Genomic DNA, 14,141 nt, shown 5'->3' with positions numbered 1-14,141 from the left:
ATATTCTATTCTTATTTATCTACATATATGATTATACTTGAAAGACTAGGACCAGGAAATTCTAAAATAAGATTCAATGAAAGGTTATTAATAAGGCTGAGAGCTAGTACAGAGGTTAGAGCATGTGTCCTGCATATATTTGAACTAGGTTCCATCCACCATACCTCATGGCCCTCAAAGAATTATGGGTAGATCTGTAGAGGCCCCCAAGCACCTCTCACTGTGGCTCTGGTGACCCCCTGCATCTCAGGGTCTGAGCAGAATATGAATACCATATTCCTGGACACTCATATTGATTAAGTATCACCAAGAGTGATGCCAGCAAGTTTGAAACACCCCCTGTGACCCCACTCACTCCTGATACATACTCATGCACAATTTGTGTGTGAAGAAATTGTAGAAATTGTCGACTATTGTTTTCCTGCTCACTTGTATTTGGTACCTTTTCATTTCACTAGAATATCAGCATATTCCAGCAGATTCATGAGTAAGGAACTTAGAACATCACTGTGTTAATAGTTCTTCCAGGTAGTTTTAATTTTTAGCCCATTTTGAGAAACACTGCTGCCCAAAAGCTAGTCAAATAGATTTATACAACCATAGCCTAAAAAGGTAAAGCTTGCTTTACAAAGTTTAGTAACTTCATTTCATCTTTATTCAATGCCTATTAAATAATACAGATACAGATTAATTTTAAAACATTTTAAACTTCAAATATTGAATTCTGAAACTGATGTATTGTAAAATACTTTTAGGATTTCATTTCCACTACTATTTCATGCAGATATTTACTCTTGGGACAGACTTGTTTTACAAAGACACTGAAATTTTATGAGATTTAAGCAGCTGTATTCTTTTGAATAGAACCCCATGATAGTCCCTCCAATAACACACCCATATAAAAATCCTGTTAAGCCAACACACGTTAAACTAAATTTAATCACAAAACCAATTGCTATAGCCATTGCCTGTGTCTCACATGTAAGTATTCCCTGGGGTTCCTGAGAAACCTACAACATATTTCATTTCATTTTTACAACAGTTTAATCTTCAAACAATCAAAATTGATAACACTGAATACCATGCCTCCTTTGGTTACATTTTGAGAAACTCTACCATTCATCTTGCTTGCTTGTACGAAACTTCTTATTTTGTTTTACTTTCTTATCCTTAGTGAAGCATCATCAAACAAAGGACAAAATAAGGACGATGAAACAATTGTGTAATGCCTTTTATTTCACAGCTCTGCTCATCTGCTACATGAATTGCAGAACCCATGGTTAATCACCACATACTCCTGGTTCCCAGGGCACTCGTGGAGTTTTCCATATGGTCTGTTAAAAATGAGGGCTCAAACATATATCAAATACAAATTATGCAACAAAATGTGATCATATAGTGGAACCAAGTCATAAGAGAAAAATACCTGACAGAACCAAAGCCAGAAACCTACTTAATAAACACTCTATATTTTTGGTTCCCAAGGTAAAGCAATAATGAGCACTCTATATAAATCTTCATCCTAACATTAACTCAGATAATCTCTCAGACATAGTCAACTGGAAGCTTTCATTTTTATTCATCCAGGCATTTCTTATTTCAGACTTTGCGTAGCTTGCTGCGTACTCTGGGTGAATTTATCCCTCCACAGCATAGTTTTTTTTTTGGTTTGTTCATCAAATTTCACATTTATATTTTTGTCTTTCCTTTTTTCCTACTGGCTTAGTTAACTTTTTGCCTTCAGAAGGGTAACCAGCACACTTTCAAAAGTTAAAAGAGAAATAAAACAGAAAGGGTTCCCAATAACAAATGGAGACAAAGATCATCCTAGGCAATCTGGCCAAAAGTCACCTAATCTTGGGGTTTGCTTTTTTTGTTCAGCATAAAGCTTTGCCACAATTTTTATAATCGAATCACAGTGTTATACATAATTGCAAAGTTATTTATAATTGGGTTTTAGTCATATAATATTTTAATACCTGTCCATTCACCAGTGTATATTTCCCACCACCAGTGTACCCAGTTCCCCACCCCACCTCACCCCCACCTGCCCCTATGGCAGGCACTTTTGGCATAAATTTTTAAGGTCAAAAGTCACATAAGTAACAGGAAATTAAATAACTGCAGTTATTTCCTTCACCTTTGTTAACACTTGTAATGACAGTCAACTTGCGAAAGACAGTTAGATTTGATAGTTTTCATAAGACACTTTCAATACCAAGAAAGCATGGAGTAAGATAAACCATTTTGATGCCAGATACCTTGCTAATGGGAAGAGAATAAAAGTGAGAGATTGTTTCTTCCTAACTATGCTATCATGCAAGTATTAACATTACCATTTTCAGAAATAGGTAGCCAATTTATTGATAGTGAATATGTAAATTACTTCAACAGTTTTGGAAAGTAATATGGCAATATCTGTTGAAATGTAAAGAGAGGGACCAGAATGATAGTACAGCAGGTAAGGAGCACCCCTTGCCCATGGCATTCTGGGGTTAAATTCCCAGGATTCTAGATGATTTCCCAAACCCCACTAGTAGTATTCCTGAGCACAGAGCCAAGAGTAATCCCTGAGCACCTCAAGGTATGTCCCTCCAAAAAAGAAAAAAAAACATTAAGGTACCTATCTTTAGACCCAATAATCCCATTTTAGAATATACTTTCTGGAAAAACAAAAACATCTATACACAATAATGTATGTACATAGAAGTTTTCCACAGCACTGGGTTTAGTGGCAAAATAAAACAATTGTAAATCAAATTAATAAAAGAATGCTACAGAATAATATGTATATTATATATATATAATATTGTTGGTCACTAAAAAGAAATCCCATAAGTTTAATATATATTATTTAATTCACTCAACAAAACTTTTTTAGCTCTTAATATGTATTACTTTGTGTTCTATATTCTATATTGCTGTACACCTGTAGAAGCAGAAAAGAAGATTAATGAGGATCCCATTAAAATGTTAATTGGATCAGAATAGCAGGACTGACAGGGAAGAGGATAAGAATAATAACGCTTCATACACATTCAATTTTTTACAGGTTATAAGAAATATTATTAGTTTCATAACACTTATGGATCCTATTTGGAAATTGTGTGTGTGTGTAGACACACACACATACACACACATACGCATATATAAATATGCTGAATTAAGCTCACTGCTCTTAAAGAACTAAGTGTTGGAACATTATATGACAGAAACATGTTCATGAACAGTTCTGTAACTGTGTTTCTCATGGTGATTCAATTAAAAAAGAAATAATTAAAAACACTGGCCAAGAAGCAAAATCAAAAAAGTAAAAACCCAAGCATTTATTATTAGAATTACCATGCCTTTCTAGCCACATTTATTTTTAAAACTCAATTATACTTAATAATAACCAATGTATTAATATTTCTATTAATCAATAAAGGAAAACTATCCAAAGAACTCTAAGAAACAATGTAATATAATGTTGGTTATAAAATTTGCATACATTTACTTTCTATATAATTATAAATAATGAGTACTTTTCTTGCTGTGTGTATTTAACTCTAAAATAATTCAGAAATACCAATAAATTTGTATTTTATAGAATTTAAAGGAAAAAAGTGGTCAACTTGAGCTCATAAGTTTAATATATATTATTTAATTCACTCAACAAAACTTTTTTAGCTCTTAATATGTATTACTTTGTGTTCTATATTCTATATTGCTGTACACCTGTAGAAGCAGAAAAGAAGATTTCCTGAGACACTGAAGTCACAGCAAAAAAAACAACACAATGCTTAGAATTTCAACAATGCCTTGAAGATAAAATAGACTAAAAGAGAAATACAAAGATATAAAAGGTAAAGAGAGAATTATTTACTAGAACAATAACTCAATAAAGCCTATGCCCAATGCTGTGAGCACTAAGAAAAATGTTGTTCACTAAACTTCATTACAAGTTTGAGACACTTTCTTTATTTTACCAAATTCGGTCCTAGTTTTTCTACTTTCATAAGCTGTCTGAACAATTTTAGATATAGTAATAGCATAATAATAAGACAATACCTATGAAAAGGATAAATAAAACCCATTTTGCCCAGAGCAGCAAAATCAATGAGAGCTCTAAAAGAACAATACTTTTTAAAATAAAAGTAGAAAATGAAGACTAAATTTTTAGAAACATATACTTCCTCTAGTACAGTCTAGCTTTAATACTGGTAATTATATCAAACACATAATTAATATGGTCTCGCCTAATGCTCTCTTTCACAGATATCAGTATTATAGTCAGGAGACTCCAAAAAAAGTGGCAAGTTGAAAAAGCAACAAAATCAGAACAGGTGCCACTTAGTTCTTTGAATCAAAGTCACAAATAGCAAACCAATGGGGAAGGGAAACAATGCAAGGGGGAAACACAAGCACTTGATACAGAATCTGATCAAAATATTATCACATCTTAGATAGCAGCTACTGAGAATTGAACCAAATATTGAACCAAAGAGAATGGTCCCATACTTCAAAATCCCACTCATCTTCTTACTGTGCTTATCTCTGAGATGTGTCCACACTCATTTCTCCTCTTTGACAAATTAGTGCCCAAAATGATGGCTTCAACTCCTTTCATAATTGACTTTAGTACCCACCACTGATTAGTAATGCTTTATTAGTTCAGGGGTACTGGTTTATTAGTTCAGGGGTCTGCACTGTCTGCACTTTCATCCCGCTGTTCATTGATTTGCTGAGCGGGCACCAGTAACCTCTCCATTGTGAGACTTGTTGTTACTGTTTTTGGCATATTGAATACACCACGGGTAGCTTGCCAGGCTCTGCCATACAGCAGGATACCCTCAGTAGCTCGCTGGGCTCTCCGAGAGGGACGGAGGAATCAAACCGGGGTCAGACATGTGCAAGGCAAACACCCTACCCGCTGTGCTATCACTCAAGTCCTAGTTTAGGGGTAATTAATTTTAATTGTCCCACATAGCTAGTTTAATAAAAGCCTTTTGTACCATAACCCCAGGCCAACCTGCAGAATGGTTGTCCATGGGTTGGATTGACAATTTAATCCAGATTCCATGTGAACAATACCCACTCAGCAGGTATCTACGGGTACCGAACAATCTATTGAGTAATATATCTAATATATTTATTATGAGTATGTCATTTGAAATTTGTGCAACATTTTTTCATAGTATGAAAGTTGATTCTTTACTGTGAAATAAACTCACTAGCAGGAAGTTTTTCTAATTTGATTCATTCATACAATTGTCTCAGCAAGTTGTTCATGAGATGGCTTACATATTGTAATTATGCTCCAAAAATAACAATTAGCATATTATCTATGTCCAAAGTAGAAATAATGATAACCACCATCCAAATAATTTCTATAATAATATATTTCAAGTTTTGGGACTGGAACAATAGCACAGCGGGTAGGGCATTTGCCTTGCACACAGCCAACCCAGGTTTGAATCCCAGCATCCCATATGGTCCCAGAACACCGCCAAGAGTAATTCCTGAGTGCAGAGCCAGGAGTAACTCCTGTGCATGGCTGGGTATGACCCAAAAAGCAAATAATAATAACTGTCACTGTCACCCCGTTGCTCATTGATTTGTTCGAGTGGGCACCAGTAACGTCTCTCATTGAGAGACTTATTGTTACTGTTTTTGGCATACCCAATATGCCATGGGTAGCTTGCCGGGCTCTGCCATGTGGGTGGGATACTCTCGGTAACTTGCTGGACTCTCCAAGAGGGGTGGAGGAATCGAACCCGGGTCGGCCACGTGAAAGGCGAACGCCCTACCGCTGTGCTATCGCTCCAGCCCTAATAATAATAATAACAATAATAATAATATATTTCAAGTTTCATCGTGTCCCATTTGGGAGCAAGAACTATATTCATTCTTCCCCCTGTATCTTTAGTCTAGTGTGAGGCTTAATGAGCTCCAGATAGCAAGTATTGCAACTTCAACAGTCTGACAGAAGAGACCTAGAGTGAGGCACAAATATGAACAGGCAGTTAGCAAAGGCAAATACATTATTTCCATTAAAAAATTACATACCATGATTTAAAAATATTGTCAATAATAAGTTTTCATGCCTATAATGTTTTTTAAAAAACTATGTTGAATAATAGTGATAGGAGCACAAATTCTTGTCTTTTTCCTGATCTTTGGAGAAATTTTTTTATTTTTTCTATACAGTTTTTAATATTATGTATGTGACATAATTAGCTGTAGATTTGTCATACATGACCTTTATGATATTAAGTTATATCCCTTCTATTCATAATTTGCTATATTTTTTGTAAGTGAATGCTGAATCTTGTCTAATGCTTTTTAAGCATCTGTTGATAAGATTATTGATTTTTATTTTTTTCAATAAGGTATACTTCATTAATGATTTTGTGTGTGTGTGTTGAAGCTTCTCTTCATTCTTAGAATGAATCTTATTTGGTCATGTTGAATGATTCTGTCAATGTATTATTTCATTTTATTTGTCACGATTCTGTTGAGGATTTTAATATTTTTCTTTTGTCTTTGGACCACACCCATCAATACTCAGAGATTACTTTTGGCTTTGCACTCAAGAATCAATCCTTGCCGTGCTGAAGTGGGAGGAGCGAGGGACCATATTAGATGCCAAAGATCCAATCTGGGTTGCTGCATGTAAGGCAAGCGCCTTACCTGCTGTACTATCTCTCCAGCTCCAGGGATTTCTAAATCAATGCTCATCAGAGATAGCAATCTTTAGTTTTCTCTTTTCATGTGTGTGTTATCCTTGTCTTATTTTGAGATCAGGGTAAAAATGACCTTAGAAAATGTATTTGGGCAAGTTCCCCACTCATTTTGGGAAATGGTTCAATAAGGATAGGTATTATATCTTCGAAAGGTTATTAGAATTTCTAGTGAAGCTAATTCATCTTTAGCTTTTGTCTCTAGGGAGCTTTGACCACTACACTTATTTGTGATTCATCTTTTCTAATTATATATGTCTTCCTGGTTCAAATTTATTTTTATTTATTTATTTTTTTGCACTTCAGTCTATTTTTTTAATTTTTTTATTAGTGAATCACTGTGAGGGAGGGTAAAATTACATATTTACATATTTCCATGCTTCTGTTTCAGTCATACAATGTTCGAGTACCCATCCCTCCACCAGTGCCCATTCTCCACCACCAACGTTCCCAGTATCCCTCCCACTCCCGCACTCCAACTGCCCCACCCCACCCTGCCTGTAAGGAAAAACCCTGCCTGTAAGGGAAAACCTTTTGTTTTTCCTCTCATTTTGGGTAGTGTGGTTTTCATAGAGGTATTGTGTAGCCATCGTGTTCAATCTATAGTCTACTTTCAGCACGCATCTCCCATCCCGAGTGGGTCCACCAACCACACTTTATTTTGTTCCCTTCTCTTTATATGTTCCCTTCTTTATCTGAGCTGCCTTTTCCCCCAGCATGTGAAGCTAGCTTCCAAGCCATGGAGCAAACCTCCTAGTACTTATTTCTACTATTCTTGAGTGTTAGTCTCCCATTCTGTTATTTATATTCCACAGATGAGTGCAATCTTTCTATGTCTGTCTATCTCTTTCTGGCTTATTTCACTTAGCATGATACTTTCCATGTTGATTCACTTAAATGTAAAGTTCATGACTTCATCTTTTCTAACAGCTGCATAGTATTCCATTGTGTAGATGTACCAAAGTTTCTTTAACCAGTCATCTGTTCTGAGGCACTCAGTTTTTTTTCCATATTCTGGCTATTGTAAACAGTGCTGCGATGAACATACAAGTACAGATGTCATTTCAACTATACTTTTTTACCTCTACAGGATATATTCAAAGTGGTATTGCTGAGTCAAATGGGAACTCAATTTCTAATTTTTTTAGAAGCATCCATATTGTTTTCCAAAAGGGCTGAACCAGTCAGCATTCCCACCAGCAGTATAGGAGGGTCCCTTTCTCCCCACATTCTCTCCAACACCGGTTGCTTTTGTTCTTTTGGATGTGTGCCAGTCTCTGTGGTGTGAGGTGGCATCTCATAGTTGTTTTGATCTGCATCTTGCTGATGATTAGTGATAAAGAACATTTTTTCATGTACCTTTTGGCCATTCATATTTCTCCCTTGAGAAAGTTTCTGTTCATTTTTTGTCCCATTTTCTGATGGGGTTGGATGTTTTCTTCTTGTAGAGTTCAACCAGTGCCTTATATACCCTTGATATCAACACCTTATCAGATGGGTGTTGAGTGAGTATCCATTCCCATTCTGTAAATTATCTTTGTATTCTGGTCACTGTATCTTTTGTGGTGCAGAAGCTTCTTAGTTTAATATAGTTCCATTTGTTTATCTGTTTCCACTTGGTTGATAAGTTGCGTGTCATCTTTGAAGATACCTTTAGCTTCAATATCGTGGAGGGTTTTGCCGACCTTGTCTTCAATGTACCTTATGGATTCTGGTCTAATGTTGAAGTCTCTAATCCATTTTGATCTGACTTTTGTGCATGGTGTTAGGTCGAGGTCTAAGCCCATTCTTTTGCATGGGGTTGTCCAATTATGCCAGCACCATTTGTTAAAGAGGCTTTCCTTGCTCTGCTTCACATTTCTTGCTCCCTTATCAAAGATTAGATGATCATACATTTGGGGTTGTGTGTAGGGATATTCCACCCTGTTCCATTGGTCTTCGGCTCTGCCTTTGTTCCAGTACCATGCTGTTTTAATTGTTACCGTTTTGTAGTAGAGTTTAAGGTTGGGGACGGTGATGCCTCACATCGTCTTTTTTCCCAAGAATTGCTTTAGCTATTTGTGGGTGTTTGTTGTTCCATATTTAGAATATTGCATGACTCTAAAGATATATTTTTTTTTCCAGGTTGCCAAATTTATTTGCATATAAATGTTTATAGTAGTTATTTATCGGGAGAGCCTGGCAAGCTCCCCGTGGTGTATTCATATGCCAAATACAGTAACAATGATGGGTCTCATTCTCCTGACCCTGAAAGCGCCTCTAATGTGGAAATGTTGGGAAGGACGAGTAAAGAGAGGCTGCTAAAAATCTCTGGACTAGGACAAATGGAGCAAATCAATGATCAGCGGGATGATAGATGATAGATAGTAGTTATTTACAATCTTTTGAATTTTTGTAGTAACTATATAAATTTCTTCTTTGTTTTCTGATTCTTTCTATTCACATTTTCTCTTTTTTTTCTTTAATAAATCTAGCTAAAGATTGATCAATTTTGTTTATCCTTTCAAAGAAAGCTAGTTTTATTTCTTTTGTATTGTCTTTTATGTATCTCTAATTAATTTATCTCTGCTATATTTTTTAATTTCCTACCTTCTGCTTACTCTTATTCAAAAACAGAAAAATGGCACAAAACAAAAATGCCACGTGCCAATCAGGGAAAGATATTTGTACATCATGCATTCAACAAGGAATTAACTCTTGGCATTTATAAAGAACTTACACAGTTCAACAATGAAATAAATAATCTAACCAAAGCAAAATATCTGGGAAGATACTTTCCTAAAGAAGACATATAAATGGCCCACAGACACATGAAAAAAATGCTCAGCATCACTTAGCATAATGAAAATGCAAATCAAAAGTGCAATGAAATTTTATGACCTCCCACCTATAAGAAAGTATAAAAAAGAACAGTCTTTTTTTACATTCTTATAGGTGGGAGATAATAAAATAGCACATTAAAAAATGGATGCGTCTTTAGGATCATACAACAAATGTTGGTAAGAGTATGGAGGAAAAAGAATTCTTGTATACTGTTAGGAGGAATATAAACTAGTGTAATCTGTATGAAAAAAATAGAATCCTTAAAAATACCACACATTAGTACTCCTCCACACATTAGTTCTCCTAAACACTTATCTGAAGACCAAAAAAACACTAATTTGAAACAATATTTGTACCTCTATATTCAACGCAACATTTTTCACTATAGTCAAAACACAGAAGCAACCAAATTTCCATCCACATCTAAGTGCATAAAGCTATGTGTATTAGAACAAAGCAGATAGCACAAAAGGCTGGAGAACATGCTTTGCTTGTACCGTTTTGTAGTAGTGTTTTGTTGTGCTCATGTAATATTACATGTTGTGCTCATGTAATATTTCATAACTAATATTACATGAGCACAACCAGGAGGAGTCCCTGAGCATGGCCAGGTGTGTCTCCCCCACCCCAACAAGAGGGGGAAAAATGTATTTATGCTCAGTGGTATACTACTCAATTGTTAAAAAGATGATGTCATACTTTTAGCAACATGTATTGCCGCTTGGGTGAAATTAAGTGAAATAAGTCAGAAAGTAAAAAGTAAAAGACAATCACTGGATGATTATATTCATATATAGAATATAAATTACCAAATAAAACTGGTAACAAAAGTCTAACTCTTATATTCTGTGAAAAAAAAATGTACTGGCTACCAGAGGGAAGATGAAGAGACATGAAGGGAGGGAGTAGAAGGGGTAATTTTAATTGTGTGGTAGCAGTAGGATGTAGTGGTGGGTACAGTGAAATTTAAAGAGACATGGAGTTCTGAAGGCATGCTCCCAAATTTCTGAAAAATTAGAAACTATTGGCAAACCAATAACATTTGATAATATCTTTTTAATTTGGAAATGGTGGGCAACAAAGGCGAAACTTTTAGTCATAGCTCTGAAAATATTTATGCCTCAATTTATAAATGAGGCAAAAAGGGAAGAGTGTGAGAGAAAGGAGAATTGCACTGACCCTTTCTGGGAAACCCATTTATAAATGCAAGGACATTCATAAGTCAGGCATATTCGAGGCAGGGACTGTGTGTAATTGGATCATATAATATGACATTCATCCTGACTTTTTCCACTCACCTAGTCTTCTGGTTTTATATTCCACTTTGATGTAAGATAATATGGTCGTACATGAGTGACTTGAGTTAAAAAATAGACGCATAAAATTCTCTCAAGTTAGGTACTCAGCAACCTAAATTGTGAGGCACTCTTTCGCCAGAGACAATTTCATAGAGAAGAGAGATGCAGTGCTGTATTACACAAACGCAAAACAGCCTTTATTCCCTTATTAAATTTTCAAGGAGTTGCACAGAGATTTAACCACAATGCTCACATTATTTAGGGGGTTTAATTATTGTTTGTTTCTTTCTTTCATTTTCTGTCTCCAAATAAAAGCATATTTCATTACATGGTGAGTGTTAATGTTCATAAAAAGGTTCAGAAGGAAAAATCAGCTTTCACAAATGCGAACCCATATTCCTTATTACCTACACAAATTAGGAAAGTCCTTCTGCTTAATAATGAATAGAAAAAAGGAGGTGGAGATTGGGGTGGCACTTTGTCAAAGAACAGGATAGGGGGGTTGTGGCACCTCCTCTTTTGCAGAAGTCCTTTCTAAATTTGAGTTTGGGTTCTGCCTCACAAAGATCCCACAAAGGAAAGATAAGTCTTAAGTACCTAGACTCACTCTAGCAAAATCTAAACATTTACCTTGGGTTCCAATCCAGGCACTCTCGAAATAAAGCCCTAAAAATTATACCTTCATTGAGATTTTCTGATTGTCTCTTATAGCCTATAGACTCTATTCAAGGTGTGTGTGTGTATATATATATGTGTTTATTTCTAAACATTGCCTTAGAGTTCCTACCTCAGTGTGATTCTTGTATAACCTTAATTTGCTTGTTAAAAATATATGTTTCTGCATTGCAAACCATAAATGCCCCAAATTAGAGAGAAAGAAGAAAATTGTCTGCCATAGAGACGGGGGTGGGCTGGAGTGGGAGTGGCGAGAGGGATACTGAGGACATTGGTGAGAGAAAATATTCACTGGTGACATTGTGGTGGAGGGATGAGTGTTCAATCATTGTATGACTGAAACTCAATTATTAAAGCTTTATAACTCTATCTTATGGTAATTCATTAAAAAAATTTAAAAAATAAAAAAAGAAAAATACATATTTTAAGACAGAATTTTGTATCAACTGGATAAGATTCTTCTGAGTATAGGTTCCAGAAATTGTCTTTTATCAGAAGCAACCCAAATAAGTCTATTCAGTAGAATAAACTTTAGTAAAAGTCTGAAAATGCCTTTAGATATTTTAACTTGCATACTCTTTCTTTTTCATTTCATAGTTAATTTTTTTATTACTACATCATTTTCTCTATATGTTTTGGTTACTACGTTGATTTTTTTTCCTTCAACATGTTTTCACGTGATTCTATCTTTACTAGATGTGCCAAGAACTTTAGAGAAATTCCACCCTTGTAGGGAGAGTCTTCTGGCTCTTTGACAAAGCCAGGTTATAATCCTTCCTTTATTTATGAGATGATGGCCTTTGCAGGTGTCCATCAACTGACTCAACTTTTAGATTGCAACAATTTAACAACTTTACCCCTTAAGAAAATGCATACATTGCCAAAGATATAGTCAGCAGTAGAGCACTTATATGAAATCCTGGGTTCAATCTTTGGCACCACAGATAAATAAATTAATTAATTAACAAACATATGAACACATACATAATTTACAAATCAGTGCATTCTGCTGCCAATAATATCATTGCTGTCAATTATAAATGAGGGCATTGGTAATATAAATATACACTTATATAAAATATACATGATCAACATCATATAATTATATAACATATGCTTATATGTAATTATTTAGTATATATTATAATATAAAAGTACATACTTATATTAGTTATACTTAGAGTATAGGTGATATCTGTAGAGCTTAACTATACAAATCTTTCCTTGTCCAATCTGCTAAGATAAATGGGAATTGTGGAGACAGATCTCTAACCTATCAGCTATTCTGTCAAAACAAACTTTCAGAAGGCTTATAAAATTTAAAATTAAGGACCATAGGCACTCAATTCTTACTCATATAATCTTGTGACTAAGAGAACAATAGATCATCAAAAGTTTAATTGCAAGGCTAAGGTGAAAGCTCACATATTAGAGGACATGTTCCATATGTAGCAGTTTCTGAGTTCAATTCCTGGTGCCACACAGCTTCCAGAGAACTAAAAAGTGTGACTCTAGTGGCCCCCGAGCACTAAGCACCCCACAGTCATCAAGTCCTCACCTTCAGGAGTGGCCCTGCCCCTCGTCCCACACCCACTACTCATTGCCATGTCACTGAATGGAATCTGTTTGTTAAAAGTCGTATTCGTAAACATGATGAGTGAGGCATGTCAGAAAAGACATTTGATTAAATGAAAAATCCAGAGTGAAGAAGTTTGAAGCAAGCAGCTTCAAACAAACTAAAGTCTTTGTGATTACAATTATTAATATAATTTTCTCACAGACTGACCAACTAACAGTGAATTGCTAATCAAAGGAAAACAGATGAATTATCTTCCCTGACTTATCTAGAAAGATTCCTAGGCTAAAACTAATAAAACATCTGACAATTTCTATGTGAATTCAGTAAAATCACCTTTACTTTCTGTGTTCTTTGGAGGCAGTTGAAGTCTATTTAATTCATGCTTGTCTCTGCAGCACCTAATCAAGTAGAACATGTTCGATAGATGCTGGTTAAATATGTTGGGAAAATGTAAATGCCAATGTTATCTTCATTTGAAAAATGTAATAATATTTTCCCACTACAAAATTAGTACATGTACAATGTAGAAAACTTCTGGAGGAAAATGAGCCTATACACATAATCTTTACCATTCCAGAGATCGAAACAGTATTAACACCTTGACCTTTCCCCTACTAGTCCTGCATCTATAAATTTTTGACCCAAATAAAAATGAACTGATTAAGGGCATCCAGATAGGAAAGGAAGAAATCAAACTCTCACTATTTGCAGACGACATGATACTATATCTAGAGAAGCCTAAAACTTCTACTAAGAAACTCTTAGAAACAATAGACTTATACAGCTACAAAATCAATACCCAAAAATCCATGGCCTTCATATATGCAAACAATGAGGCAGAGGAAAGGGACATGAAAAAAGCAATCCCATTCACAATCGTGCCCCAGAAAATCAAGTACCTCGGAATCAGCTTAACCAAGGAAGTAAAATACCTTTACAAAGAAAACTACAAAACGCTACTCCATGAAATCAAAGAGGACATGAGGAAATGGAAACATATACCCTGCTCGTGGATAGGGAGAATCAATGTTGTCAAAATGGCAA

Source organism: Sorex araneus, chromosome 1 (genome assembly GCF_027595985.1).
Source record: "Sorex araneus isolate mSorAra2 chromosome 1, mSorAra2.pri, whole genome shotgun sequence".
Taxonomy (NCBI): domain Eukaryota; kingdom Metazoa; phylum Chordata; class Mammalia; order Eulipotyphla; family Soricidae; genus Sorex; species Sorex araneus.
This window is presented reverse-complemented; position numbering follows the sequence as displayed.